This window comes from Ambystoma mexicanum, chromosome 1q (assembly GCF_040938575.1).
Source record: "Ambystoma mexicanum isolate Mex_15411 chromosome 1q, UKY_AmexF1_1, whole genome shotgun sequence".
Lineage (NCBI taxonomy): Eukaryota > Metazoa > Chordata > Amphibia > Caudata > Ambystomatidae > Ambystoma > Ambystoma mexicanum.
The window spans coordinates 813,250,325-813,269,048 of record NC_090922.1 but is presented as its reverse complement, the minus strand read 5'-3'; positions in this window follow the sequence as shown (position 1 = coordinate 813,269,048).

Below are 18,724 nucleotides of genomic sequence, written 5' to 3'. Positions count from 1 at the left end.
TTTAAATTGTCCTAAATAAAGGTGTAGCTGTTTTAAACGTTCTTGTTTTGGCTCAAAATAATTCCATATTCTAGCATAGTATTTGTACCTCAGTTAAAACATACTAAAAGTACTCGAATGCAATGGGATGGGGTCCAAAAACCCAAGACTGGAGGAACATTTGACACTTGACATGACCAAACACATGATATATTTAATACATATATGTTATAACATGACTTGCTCATAGTCATTATTTGATGCAGGAATCCATCATATTTATATCCATGGTGAGAATACAAGTGGCATTCCTTCAAAAAATGTAAGGTAAAGTAAGCTTTCTTAAAAACAACTTTATTTGTAACATTTAAAGATTAAAACATGCAAGCACCATACAGGAATATTGTCATTTCAGAAGCGCCCTTGACAATCAATGACAGTATTGGAAAGTCTGAGCAGCCCAATCCACCCCGTCCCCTCTTATTTCTTCAGTAGACATAATCTATGCTTTACAGCGTCAGTTTCGTCAACATTTCATAAAGTTATTACATGTTTGTTTCAGTAGTGAGACACGTAGATCACCTTTATTCAGGTGTTCTGCAACTCCAGTCATCTGTTTCCTTTGGCTGCCTGGCTCTGCTTACAAGGTAGTTCTTTTAGGGTATAGATCTATTTCTCAGCCTAGATGCATGTGGTAAATTAGTTATGTAAGTTTCCTCAACGTGTAAAAGAATCTGAGATCCATTAGTCATTTCTTAAGAGTTGGGAATGGGCCTCTCCACTATGCTATTGCCACACATCCCCTCGCTAAAGCTAGTAGCAGGCTCGCTAAACTGCGCAGTGGACTTAATATGCATCTCGTGCTACTCAACAAGCCTTAAGAGGTGATGTTTCCAGTTGTAGCTGCAGAACATGGCATCTCTCACAGCTAGCTCAGACATCAGGGTAGTGTTTATGTAGCAGCATTGGTGAGTAGTACAATTGATAAATTAATGTGAAGTGTATATGCTTAAACCTAGCACTTGAGCGCAGATATAGGCCCATTGCCATTCAGTCATTTCTCTTTGTAGGTCCTTCAACCACTTTTTATGACAGGAGGTAGTTAATGGAGCTGCTTGTTTCTTTTATTTTTTTATTTCATTGTTTAAAGCGCGGACCCAGCTCGAGAGTAGCGGAGCACTGTACAGAGCGTGGGCAGTCGGCATCTGATCTGACATCTTTTAACAGTAGCACAGTACTGTGAGGTCTGTGCGTTGGTATGTGTGTCCATTGGAATTAGTCCTTGGTCAGGTGTTGTTTAAATAGCTATGTTTTGAGCTATTTGTGAAATTGGAGAATTGTGTGGGCATTCTGAGCCGACACCGGGGTCGAGCTCCAGAGGGTAGGTGCATGACAAGAGAAGAATTGTTTGAGGGTCCTCTCTTTGCGGACGAGTTCTGATTGAAGCCGGTTGGTTGATTTGCTGCGCGGGGAGCATGTGCCACCAGATATGGGAGATTAGCCACCAGGTAGGTTGGTGTGCTATTCGTGACTGCTTTGTAGATGATACATGCAGTCTTGAAGAGTATCCTGGCTCGGAGTGAATGGCAATGTAGTTCACGTAGAATTGGGGTAATTCGATCAAATTTCTGTGCTCCCATAATAAGACATGCTGCAGCATGGTGGACAGCTTTTTGGAAAGCCAAGTGAGCAGCTGGGAGTCCTGTCAGGAGAGAATTTCCCCTATCACTGTGAAAGACCACAAGGACCTGCACTATGGTCCGAAGGTTCTGCAGCGGGATGAAGGGTTTGATTTTTCAAAGGGCCGAGATTTTTGGCTATGGGTTTCTGGAAGGACAGAAGTCCATGGTGAAGCCTAAGGATTTAGCTGAATCTGAGAGTTGTGGATCAAGTCCCTCTGGGCTCATATAATTGAGCCATTGTTGAACAAGTTGTTTTAAGTGGTCGAACCGATGAGGGTGAATTCAGTCTTGGATGGGATTAGTTTGAGGTAGGCAGTCAACATACAGGACTGGACTTGTATTACTTTGCGATATATTGATAGCACTAGATTTCTGCTATCCTGCAAGTGCATTGTTTCATGCAGTAGCTCGAAAGTGTCCGGTGTTTAGGGAAAAGAAGGAAACAGATTGTGCCAGAGATATCGCCATCTAAAATATGTGAATATTTCAAGTGGTGAATTTCCTCTTGCCCTTTGAAACCCTCCAGAGTGATGAATTTTCTCCCAGGGGAAACCTAGCATCAAAAATGTTGCTAGTAAAAATAATTGTGGCAAAATTGCTGTGGTTTGACCTGGTAAAGGTGCACCCCATTATACCATTTAAGGGGAGTGGAGCTGCGGGGGTGTCCCCCACTCCCGTTAAATGGTATAATGGGTCCAGGGGTTGCATGGGGTGTCCCCTGCATCTTTCACATGATTGTGGCCCAAAAAAACACTATATATGTGCCACGATATTTTGTATTCACAGCCATTTTTGCCGCGATTTTAAGACATGGAACACTCCCAGGGAATAGGTCTCCCCAAGTGTGAAAATGTAGCTTACACATAATCTTTATAAATAATTCCTTCCTGAACATGGGGAGCTGAGGAATATGAACTATTGGTAGCTGCTTTATGTAACTTGGTAAGCCTTTTCCACGCTACAAGTGTACATGTAACTATGTTTACTGTGTTTGGTGATATAATTATTTTACTTAGCACTAAAGAACACAATAATGCTGGTGCTATCAGCACCCTTTCCACCTGCACATGTTGACTTCTAGGGGTTTGATCATACCAAAACGAAACAATTGTACCTGAGCCGCCAGCTAATACATTTCGAAGTCTGGCAATGCCAATTCTCCAAGTTCCAACGGTAAAGTGAGCTCAGCCCATGCGGTCCTAGCAGCCTTTCTGCCCCAAACTAATCTCAAGAAGGAGCTTTGTAGTTGTGAAAACAATGTCTGGGGTAAAATTAGTGGTACATTTTCAAACGATTAAAGGAATTTGGGATGGACTACCATTTTAATCAGCGTTATTCTCCCAATTAGCAATAGAGGCAGATTCCTCCATTTCTGCAAGTCTTTCTGCTGCTTTGTCAATGCTGAACCATATTTGTTTCTTAAATAGTAGATGTTTGCCCCTGCCAATTTCAATCCCTAAGTATCTTGCCAGGTCTGAGCTCCACTGAAATTCATCTCAGCGGTCTAGCCACAAAACAATTGTCAGACGGGTGAAACAATATTGATTTAGAGACATTGGGCCTCATTCCAAGTTGGGCGGTAAGGGACACCGGCACCTGTAAGGAGACCGGTGCCAGTAATCCCTTACCGTCCTACTACAAGGTCCCTTAGCAGGTCCCTCCTTTAACGCCTGGTCTGACCTGGCGTTATGGACAGGTCCTGTTAAGGGACCAGGGTGCAAATAACGGGCTTGACATATGCCAGCCCGTTATTTGCGCCCTCCCCATTCCCATTGAGCCCTATGGGGGCTCAAATGGGAATGGGGAATGGCATTTTCAATGGGGACTTACCGGTCCCGCAAAGGTCAGAGTACACCGGTAAGTTCCCATTGAACTAGACCGGTGCCGGACCCGTTATTGATGGCAGTCATGGCGCAAATAGCGCCATGACTACCACCAACCTCGGAATGAGGCCCATTTATACGTAATCTGAACCATTGACCAAAGATCTTGATTTCTTGCATCTCCAGAGCAAGGTTTCACTGTTTTATTTTAGAAATAACATCATGTCATCCACGAAGAGGGAGACAACTAGTTTGTGCGTGTATAGTTGCAGGCCCCTTTGCAAGTGTGCTTCCAAGATACGCATAGCCAGGGGTTCTATGGCAATAGCAAAGGGTAGTGGGGACAGTGGGCATTCCTGTCTCGTGTTTCTTCTGAAGGGAGATCGATCTTGACATTTGTCCGTTTACAAGAACTCTTGCTAATGGCTGAACGTGTATCATCAGTACCATTAAAAAAAATGACAAGGGCAGTCGTATTTTGTTAAGCACTGCAAAGAGGAAGGGCCAATCAACAGAATCAAACGCCTTTTCCACGTCAAGTGTTGGGTGAATTTCAGGCTTAGGTAAGTGCAGGAGACTGAACACTCTTCTCAGATTATAGGACTTTGATCTCCGTGGTATGAAGCCTGCTTGATCGGCTTGCACAGGACAGCATTAGCAGCGACAGTCGGTTAGCAAGGTTCCTGGCCAAAATTTTATTATCAACACTTATTAGGGATGTTGGTCGATATGATGAGCATTTACTAGGATACTTATCCTGTTTTACTATCAGAGTAATAATTGCCTCATGCCTTGTTACCTGCAAGTGCCCTTTTCTCAAAAAAATCTTGGTACACTCTAAGTAATCTGGGGGCCAGTGTTCCACTAAACACTTTATAAAAGTCAAATAAGAGTCAATCGCGGCCTGCTACTTTATCGCCAGTCATGTTTTGGGTGGCCAGTCGGACTTCTCACTCTGTCAGAGGCATTGCAAGTGATTCCATTTGCTCCCTTGTTATGCAATAGTTACTCTTTTATCAAGGCATTGGTCAATCTGTTCTTTAGGTTGTGTACATTTCGATGTGTATAATTTGCAGTAAAATTGTATAGAAGAGTTTGTAATATTCTTATTAAAGTAGGGGGCCACTCTGTGCTCATCTTAATAATTTGAATTGTACTGTTTTTCCACTCGGCCCTACTTAACCATGCTTTATCCATATTGTCGGGCCTGGTGTCACCGTCCAAAATATTTTGCCCCTCTCTGCCGTTTCATGAAATATTTTCATTAATATTTTAGATTCTCATAAAAAGAAGGGTCATCACTAGTTTGCTACCGCACCTCCAATTCCTTAAGTGTGCGTTGGTGTCTATCAATGCCTGCTCTAATGTTTGTAAGTGTACCAAACACCTTTGCAATGCAAACCCCTCTAATGAAGCACTTGAAGGCTTCCCATTAGGCTGCTTGTGAGGTGATAGATATCTCATTTATCCTGAAAAATGTGGTGATTTCTGGAAGGAGCTCAGAGTGGAATAGGGAATTAGATAGTGCCCCAAGTGTTTAGTTGCCATTTGCACTCTCTAATATGTACTGTTGAATAATCGGATAACATTCTAGAGAGTATTTCACAGCTTTTGAACCAGCCAGCCCTAACCCTAGACACTAATATATAGTCAACATGTGGTACATTGTGCGGGGAGGAAAAGTGTGTAAAATCATGAAGATCTGGGTGCCTTGTTCTCCACACATCTATCAAGCCATATAGCTCACATATTCCATATCTGAGCAGACCTAGAGATTCCCTAAGTCGACCCCTTGGATTAATCCTTGATTATATCTAGCACTGTGTTGAAATCTCTCCTTCACACTATTGTAGCGTCTTTAAATCTTACCAATTGGCTTCTAATCCATTCTCTGTACTAAGGAGAATCAATGCTTGGTGCATATTTGTTCACCAGTGTTGTCGGAAAACATTTTACATCACCAGCAACAATCAAGGATCTACCTTCTGTATCCCTTATTGTTTCACTGAGTTTACAATTCAGCCCATTGTGGATACGGACCATAGCCCTTGTGAATATGTGGAGAAAGAAGTACCTGTGGCAACCCCACTTTTTGGCATAGCCTGATTCTTCCTCTGGTTTGGTCAAATGCGCTTCTTGTATGAATGCAACATTAATCTCAATCGGCTCCATGTAATGAAGAATCTTCCAAGCTCTAACGGGGTTCTTGTGAACATTCCATGTAATTAAATCCAGGGCGGGGGGAAGCATTTCACGGTGGGTTAGTGATGGATAACTATCCCAAAAAAATTAAGTTTAGAGTATAGAGGAATTAAAGGAGTAGTGGTACTCCTGAAATTGTATCTTTCCCCACGGTGCGGAGTTGGGGGAAAAAAAAACAGATCTGCAGCTCTTATTCTGAGCTTAGCAGGTCCCATATTAAATAATAACTCAACAATAATCTCTTACTGGGAGAACCTTAATATAACCATCTTACCCACCCCCACACTCACGGGAAATGTCCCTCTTCAGTGTGCTGCACCCCACGTTAACCAGAACTATTTCCAAAAGTGTAATGCACCAGGTGAGTTATTGAGAGCTCTTCCACTACCCCTTCACCTTGCTCGCTGTTTAACATTAACTGTAAAGATACAATGACCATATGTGTCTTATTGGTCGTATTAGACTGATTATACTACCTATTAAAACCATCGCAAACAGCTGAGGTTTCTGAAGGACCAGAATGATAATGTTTCCCATAGTTAAGTTTACCCATGGACTGAAGCCGTTTCCTGCTGGTGTGTGTCTAAGCTATCTGGATTGAAGACATGAGATCATTTTGATCTGAGCTGAAGCATCAATGAAGTGTATTCGAGCAGTCTTGCCTCATTTACATCTACCAGCACCATTTGCATCTACCTAATTTACCGCCCACCAAGCCCAATGCTCTCCTACGAAGAAGACCTGTTGCATACAATAGGTGCCAACATCAAACCTTCTTCCAATACCATCCTCCTAGGTACTTTAACCTTGGTCTGAATGACCCCAGTGACAGAAATGCTAGAGTGATAGCTAACTCCATCAGCACCCTATGTTTTAGACAGTGCATCAACTCCCCAACACATGTGAAAGGCTGCATCCTTGATTGGATGGCAGACCTTAACTGTCAGGTCACTGTCAATACAAATGCCTCTTGTCTTTGGTCTGACCACCATGTGGTGACTTTTGCTGTCTCGCCAATTTCCCACTCTGTAATTCCTGCACCTTCCGTGCCACCCACATTGGCCCGAAGCTCTAGAAACATTGCAAAAGAACGCATTCTATCATTGCTTAACGCACTCCATTCAGAATACATCAACCTCACTGACCCAAATGCGCTAGCTAACCTCTATTCTGAGACCTTGTTGAAGGCCATTGACACATTGCTCCTCTAGCACCCCACAAAACGAAACCTTCCATTCACATAAATTCCTGGTTCACCTCTGACCTCCAAAAGCTACATAAAATGCATAGCAGAAGTAAACTGGAAACGATCATGCACTAACGAGTTGAAACTGTCCTTCACCACTACAGCAAAATTGTAAAAGAAATCCACCATACCAGCCAAAGCAACAACCTATAACACTAGAATACTGAATGCAAAATTTAACACACTCGAAATCTTCACAATCCTCAAGGAATTAGAAACCCCATCTGCTCCCCTCCCTCATTTACCAAAAATCAGGCATGGTGTACCAACAGCCAAAAAGCCTTGATCAACAGGATCAACACCATGCACATCAAAATCTATCTCAAGCAAACCACCCTTTGAGTTAAGCATCTACCATCACCACCCACCCAAACTTCCTTCCCCGGCCAAGCTTTGCCCACATTTCAGTTTTCTAATGTCACAGAGCTTGAAGTCAAAACCATCCTAAAAGGCCTAAAACCCCCGAGATCTAAAGGTGGCACCTGCCCTGCCGCTATCATCAGAGACTGTTCTGAGGCTCTTACCCCTTTTATGACAATCCTTCATTAATGCCTTCTTTGCTTCCGGAGTGGTCCCCACCAATCTAATGGAACCCTGGATTCTCACCCTCATTGAACAACCCACTCTGGACCCGATGATGCCTAATTACCGACCCATCACAACAGTCCCATTTCTACTTAAAATACTAGACAGAGGAGCCTACATTCAAATACATCACTTCCTGGAAACTAACCAAATCCTAGGCTAGCAGGAATCTGGGCTCTGCCCTGGCTATGAAACTGGATCAGCGCTGCTCGACTTGAAGAACCAGTTGGATGGGGTTAGGGATGAAGTAAAGCCTGCGCTTCTCCTCCTTTTGGACCTCTCAGTGGCCTTTGATTTGGTTGACCACGAGATCCTTTGTCACCATCTCATCACTGCAGCCCACTTCTCGACAGAAGCTACAGAGTGGACTGCCTCCTTCCTAAAAGAAAGAACGATGAAAGTGTTTGCTGAAAATGCCAACGCTACCCCCCCAAGTGCAAATCTCCCACCAAGTACCCCCAAGGTTCATGCGTATCCCCTACATTATACAACATTTGCACCAAACCAAATTGACCTTCGTGACTCCATCAGTATATTTTACACAAGCTATAACAAAGATACACAAATCCTCCTTTCACTCTCTGGAAATTAACATGACGACTCTGCCTTGATGAATACTGTCTACCTGACCGTCCAGCCGTGGATGGCCACTCATCGTCTCTGCCTGAATGATGACAAAACAGAGATTCTCCTCATAGGCGCACAGGCGGTGATCAAAAAACTCAATGCTAAATATACAGCATTCAACATTGATGGCAGCATGATGCCAGTCTCACCGGCAGTGAAGACTCTGGAAGTCTATTTGGACACCATGCTCTCACTGTCTTAACAAGTGATTGCTTTTGCCTACTCTGCTGTATAAACTGCTAACTTGATTAATGCCTCAGACCCTTCCTATCCGATGACAGCTGCCTGACAGTCGCCCGAGCAATTATAGGTTCCAGATTGTACTACTGTAATGCACTCTTTGCAGGCACTTCAACTGCCGATATAAAGAAAATGAAGGTGATCCAAAACAATGCGCTACGAGCTGCCCTCAACATGCCAAAAAGGGACCACATCTCAGTGGCAAGAAAAAAGACTCACTGGCTCCCAATTTGACAACGCATCCTTTTCAAAACCTTGGCAATCATCCATAGATGCCTCACCAAAGCAGCACCTCCATTTCTTTCACAAAAGATCCAGAGAGTACAATCCTCCAGGCCAACCAGATCGGCTTATTCACACAGAATTACCCGGCCGATCTTCAAAACAGCTAAAGCTGGAGGTGCAAGATTTCCAACGATTGTAGCAAAACATTGGAATGCTTTGCCACCAGCCCTGCGAGAGGAACAATCCTACTACGTCTTTAGAAGAGCATTAAAAGCTTGCCTCTATGTGTAATATAAACTTGAAAGAACACCCTTGATGCCTGATCACTTTTGACTTTTAACTCGTGTAGCAGGTTTTGTAACAGCGCCTTGATGCCCCTTGGTTTAGTGCGCTTTATAAATGTGAAAATAAATAAACAATATAGCATCACTCCATAAGTAGTGTATAACCCTGAGACAATTCCAAGTCTTAAACTTTCTCAGTTTAATATATTAGCGGTATCCTCCTCCATATCTTGCTCATTTACGGCAATGGTGTTGTTCGTTTTGGATGAAGTGGTTATAAAGGCTTGAGCTGCTTCTATTGCTGTGAAAAAATAAGTTTTCCCTTTGTGGACTACCTGGAGGTTAGCTAGGAAAAAGCATAGAGGATGTTGGCTCTCAGGGGTTTCTTCACTTCCATGAAAGCTTTTTGAGAGGTCTGGACCAAAGGTGAAAAATCCGGGTAGATGTGAATCACATCACCTTTATATTGTAGTTGATCCAAATTCCTGGCCAGATGTAAACCGGTGTCTCAATCCATGTAGTTCAATATTCTAGCTGTGATCGGCCACAGGGATGCCACTGGCATCAACGAGGGATGTGCTCTTTCAACCATGAATCGAGCAGAATAATTCTCACAGCATTGCTTCTACAAAGGACTGCATGGATCTTGACACTCACCTTCAAGTGCCTGACTCAGGTCACGGCCAGCTATCTTTCTGAGCGCATCCAGCGGTATGTACCTGCGCAACCCCTAAGGTCACTTGACCAGGCTAAACTTAGCCAACCCAGGTTTCGCCTAGCCAAATTTGGTAAAACTATCTTTTTATGTCCTGGCTCCAGCCATTTGGAATCCAATTCCTCTGGATCTCAAAATTACTACATCTCTTGTGGAGTTCAAAAAGAAGCTGAAAACCTTCCCCTTCATGGATCCTTCGGTCCTGTTTTTCTACTCTGTTCATTTAATCTGCTTCATGTTTTGTCCTTGTGTGCTGTCTGTCCTTTGTGTGCACCTTGAGGCTTACGGGTGATGTGGCGCGTAACTAAGAATTAAAATTAAATAAAATAAAATAAATGGAGGGCTGTAGTGCAGATTCTCGTAATCCTAAAATATGAATATTATTTCACCAAGAGCGTCTTTCAAGGTGCCCATTTTTAGCCACAACATGTTTTAGATTAGTCTCCATAGCACAAACTCTGGTAGCCAAAGTAACAGAGGCAACTTCTAGCATGGAGATCCAGTTGTCAGCTTTGTTTAGCCTGACACCTTCATTTTCCAATCTCACCTTGAGAGGATCCACTTTGCAAGTTAGTGAGTCGATCTTGGCATCAAGCTTTGTTATGCCTGATCGAAGCTGCAGTGATATTTCTTTTTATCTCCTCATTTTGGTGGGATTCCTCATTAGGGGTATAATTGGATTGTTCCAGACTCTTGGCTTGTGTCGGCGTCTCTTAAGGCGCTCTAGAAAGCCTTCCAGGATTGAAGGATCACTTAGACAGTTGTTCATCTTGTTTACCCAATGCCTCACGGATGTAGCTGTTCGCCTGCAGGGATATTACTGATGTATGGTCGTAGTGTCACTTAGTAAGCAATATAAATGTTGACTTAATCAATCAAACACAGGTTGCTCACTCCATTACTACTGGCGGACCTCACTTCTCTTCCTAGACTGGCAGCAAGCGAGTACTCATTGCAGTTCTTATCAGAACTACTCCTGAGCCCACCTATGCACAGCCTCATATTAGGACCACCAGTGGGCACATGTTTACATTCATGAGCCTCTTCTCATTGGACGTCCAGTCGTGGTCACCAAGGCCAGATTCCTCCTTTTGTGTCCTCCCTATTGATAAGTCTGCTTGGGGGACATTTTGAAATGAGTACAATGGAAAGCCCCCTGTGATGTGATGTCAATAATGTCTTCATTTACCATCACTCTCTACCATCCTACTGAGCCTTTGCTTCCTAAAACAACAACAACCACTTAATATGGAACGAAACGTTGCAGTTTTTCTATCCTTGTCATGTATCGTTTTGTTGGGCAGGTGGTAGGCTGGTGGGCCGTTACTGGCCTTGTACTCCCCCTGAAACGAGGGTGATTGCTATAACATGCCCCTTATCGTGTGATTTTCTTTTGCACTGGGCATGATTCACAATGTCACTTGCACTTGTGCTAGTCCCAAAGCTATCGTTTTCTGTCCTGATAAGCCTTAATTCTGCGCCATTACATATCATTTCTTAATTGGGAACCGATCTAGCTATGTTCACAGTGAGCACCCAAAGCAGGAAGTCAATGCAAGCATGCGTAAGGGGTTTCCTGTGTTCTCCTTAGACATTTCATGAGGTCGATCAGGCAATACGGTTCTTTTGATTCATTTGGCTTCGGACAGGTAAGCACAGTCTATTCCTGAGTAAGAGCCGATATCACATCACATTCTATTTATGCTTTTCTTCCATGCCCATGCCTCTCACCCACACAACCCACACCATATTGATCTATGTTTTTCTCTTTCCATATTTTTTAACTCCTCCCTTGAGCTGGGTATAAAAGTACCTTTGACTCACTGACGCTCCCTGTTGTTAGGAGTGGTGCTGACTGAATGATGAATGGAACCTTGGAGATGAAACTTTGGAATGTGGGGAGAGTGAGAGAGAGGGAAGCAGCGGTTGAGATGGGTGATGGTGGACGCGAGGAGGTCATTGTTTACGAGAACTAAATGTAGAAGAATTTACCTTAATACACCTTCATACAGCAGCGTCCAGTAATCCTCATTATAACACCTGTTTTGTCAGTCTCTGCTGGAAGCAGTTTCATGTGTGCCCCCTCCCCAGTATGTCCTAGGCAAGTAGTATTATGCTATTTGAACATGACTGTCGGTATTTTTCTGTTGTAAAAAATGTCTTTCTTTTTTGAATATTCCAAGCTCATTTGGGCAGGGTTTGTGTGCATTATTAACTCAGGCGTGGGATATTCTTAACATATTGAGGGCTAATTTCTGCATGTCTGAAACTACAAAATATGCTATATGTTTCTGCTGGTATGTCTTGTGAGTAAAAAGTGGTGTCCTAGCATCCATAGTAGAGATACCCCTGTTTTTAATGAGCTTTAGATGTTTATTGATTATAAAATAACCCTCATTATGCCTATCTCTAAGAGGGGTTTCCCTGCCTCAAATTAATACTGAAGGATCTATCAGAGTGACCGTCCAAATGAAAAGTCCTGTGTCACAACCTGCTTCTATCCCATACACGACAATGAAAGAATAATATAATCCAACAGAAAGTTCCTTCTATGTGAGAATGACTCCTTTCTCCTGGTATACAGGTGCTGTTCCCAAAATGTTCCCTTGTAAACAAATGCCAGGGGGAATGTCTCCCTTGCCCTGGCTTGTAGCAATCTAACAGAAAGTTCCTTACCCAGGAGAATGACTCCCTTCTCCTGGTATACAGGTGCTGTTCCCAAAATGTTCCCTTGTAAACAAATGCCAGGGGGAAGGACTCCCTTGCCCTGGCTTGTAGCAATCTAACAGAAAGTTCCTTCTATGTGAGAATGACTCCTTTCTCCTGGTATATGGGTGGTGTTCCCACAATGTTCCCTTGTAAAGGGATGCCAGGGGGAATGACTCCATTTCCCTGGCCTGTAGTTCAAGCACTTTGTACAGTCAGCTTACTGGACCAGGAGAATGGTTCCCTTCTTCTGGTATTGGTCTGCACTCTCCAATATAGTTCACAACAAAGTCCAAGAGGAATGACTCCCTTCCCATGGCGTCCCTTCAGAGCGCTTGAAAGGATTCCGTTTTCTCACTAGGAGAATGCTTCCCTTCTCTTGGTGTTTGAAAGTTCTTTTTCAACTTTGATTTTATCTTGGCACTCTTTCACTATATCAGCAAAGTCTCACGTCCTTCTCTGGGTTCCAGAGGACTCATCTCTGCCACTGTAATGAGGAGGATTTCCTTGGATGCCTGTTTTGGTATTGCTATTGTCCCAGACCCTTCTCTGATCATCAGTGGATTTATCCCTGCCACTGCTGTGAGGATGGTTTCCTCCAATGCTTGTTTAACTTGTATCAAGGTCCTTGACCCTTCTCTGGTGGTCAGTGGGCTTATCGTTCCCACTGTTATGTGGGATGTCCTGACCCACTGGCTCTGCCCTGCGACATCACTGTGTGCTGGTGGCACCAGAACCAGCGTAATGGCCGCAAAAAGCCCTATGCGCGCTAAACCTCAAAGAGTGAAAAGGGAAACTACATGAAAGGCAGTGCTTCATTGCAAGGAAACCCAGAAGTGCTCTGAAATCCGTTTTTCCTTGGATGCTGAAATGACAAAATAATGGTTCCCAAACATCAGAAAAGATCCAACATCCTTGCTGGGTGTTACCCGTTACTTTAGTTAAAGAATCGACATAAGCACACAATGTCAAGAAAAGCAGATTCCATCACAAGAATATCCACATTAAAAAGTGTGCTGGTCTGTAAAATCTGTTAGAAAAGGGCACAGTACTGCTGGCCGCGTAAAAGTTTGCCGCAATTGTTTTCGTTTGGCTCAAATCTATCACATGTGAAACAGCTGTACATTGCATCCGACCTCAGAATTAAGTTTTCAACCAGCTAGTTACTCAATAATCATTTCTAGTGTTTATCTGAAACCATACAAAGCGGCTCCCACTAGCATTAAATCCATTTTAGTGAATTAAATCTATTTTCAGTGTTTTTTTACCATTCCATTCCAAGCCACATTGAAAACCATTTTGACAAGTTGCAATCATTCCTGTTTCTCTCTGTGTTTGCTGGGGGAAATTGGGGGGGATTGATACTGTGTTGTTGAATTCTGTATTCCTGAAACCTGTTTTCTCTCCTTCCATCTCTTTATACTGTATATTGGGGGGGATTGAGTAGTGTGCAGGGGGAAAGAGTGATCCCATTGCATTTTGATTGAAACTACACAAAGTATTATTCTATGCTGCATTGTTTTTCTATCATTACTCCTTCTGATTAAAGAGATATATTGTGACATCACCCCATTGGTGATCATTGTATAACCATTAAAATAGTGTGATATATATATTGTGAAATACTTAAAATAAATATTTTAGCTTTGCAAAACAGCCTGCTTCCTGGTTCCTGGTTCAGTGTGACCGGGGGGTATTCAAAGAGAGGGGCGTGATATAAGGGTATATAATTCAGAAATAAAAGAATTTATAGACATGAATAAATAATTAAGGGTTTCAATTGTGCATCCCACGCTAGGCGTTGACTTAGGTGAAGTGCCGGGTTGAAATCACTTACAGTTATGAGGAAGATGTTCACAGATGCTTGGCTCTCTTGTTGGGGTCCCAGACCCTTTTCTGGTGGTATGTGGGCTTATCTCTGCCACTGGTATGAGGAAGATTTCCTCAGATGCACTCTTCATCTTGTTTTTGGTTCATGACCCTTGATGGCCCTCTCATAGGCCTTACACTTGCCCCGTTATGAAGCAGAGAGCTCTCCACATCGCTACCCGTCTGCCTGTGTATTTCCGTTACCTTCTGGGACTTGCTTGCATGGTGCTGGTCTCTCCAAGGATTGGGACCAGTCTTTTTCCTGCTTACTGCAGCTGTCTGCTATGATTCTGGTTCTGCGGCAACTCTGTGTGTTGTGGCTCCTTGCAGTCTCGACACTGTTAGGGGACCACGCGGTACACCCTCTCCTGGGGGTCGTGCCACTGCCTCGCCTGTTTCCCACTTCACCTAGTCCTGCCGACGCAGGACCCGTTACAAGCGCTCTCAGCCACTTGTCAGCATCCTTTGCAGAGCCCTCCCTTTCAGTCGAGTGCAGACTTCAAAACTCCTGGGTTCTCTGATGAGGAGGGAAGACAAAGACGCAGGGTCATTCTTCTCCATTTGTCCACTTAATAGGGCTTACTCTGCACCAGCATAACATCAACACCTGTTGTCAATGGCTCCTTAGCATTCTACATGCCTCCTGTGAGCCACCTCATCTCAGTACCAGCACAGTCAGTATAGCCAGTATTCCTTATGTTTTCTGGGATCTTCTTCGTATTAGTATTTTCTGTATTGGCTGTACCCCAGGCACTATAAAAATACATTGATGTACTCTCAATATAATGGTTTGAAATGGAGAGAGGGGTTAAGGAGTATGGGGTGTGCTGTTGCATAACAGGTTGTACCCAATGTGGTCGTCCTTATCCTCAGAGGGGGAGTCCCTCTCCATGAGGTCCTCCTGCATGAAACCACCCCTAGTGGGACTATTGGGTAGCAGCCGCACCTCCGTAGCGTCATTGGAATGGGCTCCCACTTGGGGAGAAGTCACAATACCTAGCAAATCGTCACAGCTCCCAGTGGTTCACTGCAGTATGCCTAGGTCTAAGAAATAGACTTTCTCAGAGTTTCTCGTACTTCATATTCATCTTGGGGATCAGTTTCTCACTCAGAAATAGGCACTGCTGCGAACACCCATTCTCTGGAACTTCTTAAAGAACTATTTTCTACTGAGAAATAGCCACTGCTGAGCAATCTGTTTACTTGGGCCTCCTTTGCAGAATACAAGTCTTTTGCTCTTTGCTACGAGGCAGGTAATGTTATTGGTTGCCATGTTTCATAAACGTATGCTGTTCTCAGACCTGAGGGTCTGTGCTATTGATTTCATGTCTCCTTGGAATTGTCATTCTCTTGGAATATACATATTTAAAATATACATATGCTGTAAAAACAGTCTTAAGGAAAGTCTAGCTGCCAGACTGATGTGGTGCCTTGCCCTCTGTCCCACCCCACTACCCTGTTTGTTGCACTTGTGTTTCTTTACATCTTGCCCCAAGTACATCTGGATAGCATGAGTTTGCTGGTCGTATTTTCTCTTTAGTGCATCATGCACGAGGAATGGAGCTGGTATAATCAGGGAAAGGCTGTGCATTCTGTGTTAGCTGGCAGGACCGCCTGCCCTTGTGAAGGAACTTTCTGGTTACTATGGTAACCTATCAACTCCAACAGCTGAGGTGAGTCTGTTAATTGGCCTGCCTGTTTTGCTTTACCCTGTGTTACCTTTTCCTTCTTACAGAAATCTGTTCCACAAAAAAGTTTGTGCCTGTTTCAGGCTATAAATGCTTACGAAGGAATAAGATAATGTGATACAAGCATACATGTTGAACACATGCTTTGTTTTCAGTGAAAAGGGTTTCTACAATCAGATATTAATTGAATACAAATCTCCATGTAAGTCTTTATTTTGCTTCTTTTTGGGGAAGCCTGCCTAGCAGTTTGTTGAGTTTTGGCTTTTGATTCTCTTGGTAGGGAGTTCAAACCTCACATGGGGCAGAAGCTTACAGTTATAAATTGCATTACTTTGGGTTCAGTTAACCACAAGGGTAAAAGAAACACATGCACTGTTCAAATGGTCTCAGCATTATAGTGTATTTAAGTGTTCAGATTAACTCACTAAATGGCATATTGTCATGTGACAATTTTTTTGGAAAGGCCTCCATTTTCCAGGAAAGAGACTGTAGCTCAGGGGGTTGAATACTTGTTACTAAATTGGTATTCAATATGCAGGTTGCACTTTGAACCCTGGAAGTGCTGACTTTGTCGTTCAACACTGCTGAAACAGAAATGCTCATGACATTACTATTTTTTGTATTTCAGACCTACAAAGCGATTAGACCAGTGGAAGCCAAAGATGGCACTGCTCAAGTTACATCAGTGTTGCATGGTGTAAATGCATGACAGTTAACCAGGTATTGCTGCATACTGTTCATAAATCGGTTTTAGTGTTAAAGGACATTTAATTATCTATCTGTGACTAGGTTTTTATTATCTTCCAGATATTCCCAATTCTTTGTCATTGCTTGTTTTGAGAGGCGCGAAATTTTTTACTAGGCATCTTTTACAGATGCCTAGTAAAAAATGTCCTGCCACAGTAAGAAATGGATAGACTGGCTACACCAAAATGTCAGTCTGGCCACGTAATAAGACTTATCACACTTGCTTTATCATAGTTGCCCAGTAAACAATGTCATGCCACAGTACGAAATGGCAAGTCTCGCTTCACCAAATGCCAATCTAGCCACATAATAACATGCTTATCATGCTTGCTGAGCATCTCTGAAAAAGCAAGCATGATAAGTATAATTATGTTGCTAGACTGACATTTTTGGTGTAGTCAGTTTAGCCATTTCTTACTGTGGCATGACATTTTTTACTAGGCTTCTGTCACAGCCTTGCACAATGCTATCTCAAGGTCCTTGGTGCTGCAAGTCTTGTCAGGCACTCTTGGATGTTTCAAACAGGACAGTCAGGGCAGCAGCAGTGTGAATGGGCCCCCAAAGTTCCTTACTTGCAGACTGCATGTACCAGGGGCAACCCGGAATGATAGCAGCACCATGGGGGTCCCTTTGGGGAGTTCTAGTCAGGCTGTGTATGTCAGGCCGCCGTTCATTGCAGTAGTGCGTGGCCCCCAGTTAATCCTCAGAGTTGAGGCAAATCTGCCAGCACCAGTCTAGGGAGTCAATAGGGTCTGCCTTGACAGGATGCCGGGCCAGCCACAGGGAGTGCAGTGTATGTCAGGAGCAGCCCGGTGAACTGCACTGATGCTTTGTGCTGCCTGTCCCCACAGGGAGCACCAAGCAATGAGTCCGGGCCTGCAGTGGTGAAAGTGAAGCCCTCCCAGACCCCACAGGGGGTGTGAACAATTGAGGCAGGCCACAGTGGTACACCAGTGCAGTGGGCCTCGTGGCAACGGCAGTGACTGCTCAATGACAGGATCATTATTCGTATGGCGCAGCAAACTGTAACTGCTCCAATTTTCAATGTTCTTTATTCTGTTTTCTTTCAAGGGTCCTCTGCACAGCTCACGCTCTGGGCGATCCTTCATTTGAGTAAGTGAAAAACATTTACAGTGGTAATGGCTATTTGCTACTTTTCTTGAATTTTAATTACAAAAATCTAAAGTAGTCTTACTTTAGGGAGATTAGTGAAAACATGTGTTGCAGTGCTGTGAGACATAATGTTAATGAGAAGTCTGGTTTAGGGGTAATACAAATATTTTACTATGACACCACAGCCGATAGCTGCCTCTCATCACTGAGGATGAAGACATTTTTGCCTCGGCCAGCTATGTAAGAAACGAAATGAGTATTGCTGCTTTATACATAAAGTTCATGACACAGGTTCCTTGTATACTGTTCCTTAAGGTAAGGATTCAAGTTTGCTCCTTTTTCACTTTACATAATCAAACCCATAATCAATCCCAAAGTTCCTCCTGGCAGGAGTAATGGTTATTTTGTAATTGGACCATTCAGGTTTGGGAGGTTTAGTCATAGGTCCAGACAGGAGCAGGAACACTTTCCCTGGTGTCCTTTTCATGTGACCTTTGTCTTTATTTGGTCAGGCTTTGGGTTAAGCCTATTTTAGGTCTAGTATGTTGAATTCTGAACACAAGTCTGTTTTGGATTATGTCTAGACACACTACAAAGTTGGGGTCTATAATGCTGATTTCTGTCTTGTTAGTACTGTTGTTGTTTCTCTTGTTGCAGATACTTTAACCCTAGATTGATTTTAGGATTCAGACCTTTGGGGTATTAGTCTGTGGTAGTTAACTGTAGTCATTTCTTTTTTGATTGGTAGCGTTATTGGTTTTATACAAGACTACCTTTTTGAGCTCCAACTTGTGCTGGGTAAGGTTATATCTCTGTCACAATCCTGGGCTGACTACCTAAATTCCTTTCCAGTTATTGTCATTTTTGCTGTTGCCAGGCATTTAAACCTGGCTGGTCCATTTTGTTCTAGGTCAAATACGACCTGTTTTGCACACAAATGGGAGTAAAAGTGACTATTAGGGTTGTCATTTTGTAGATAGTATTTTGTCTGCT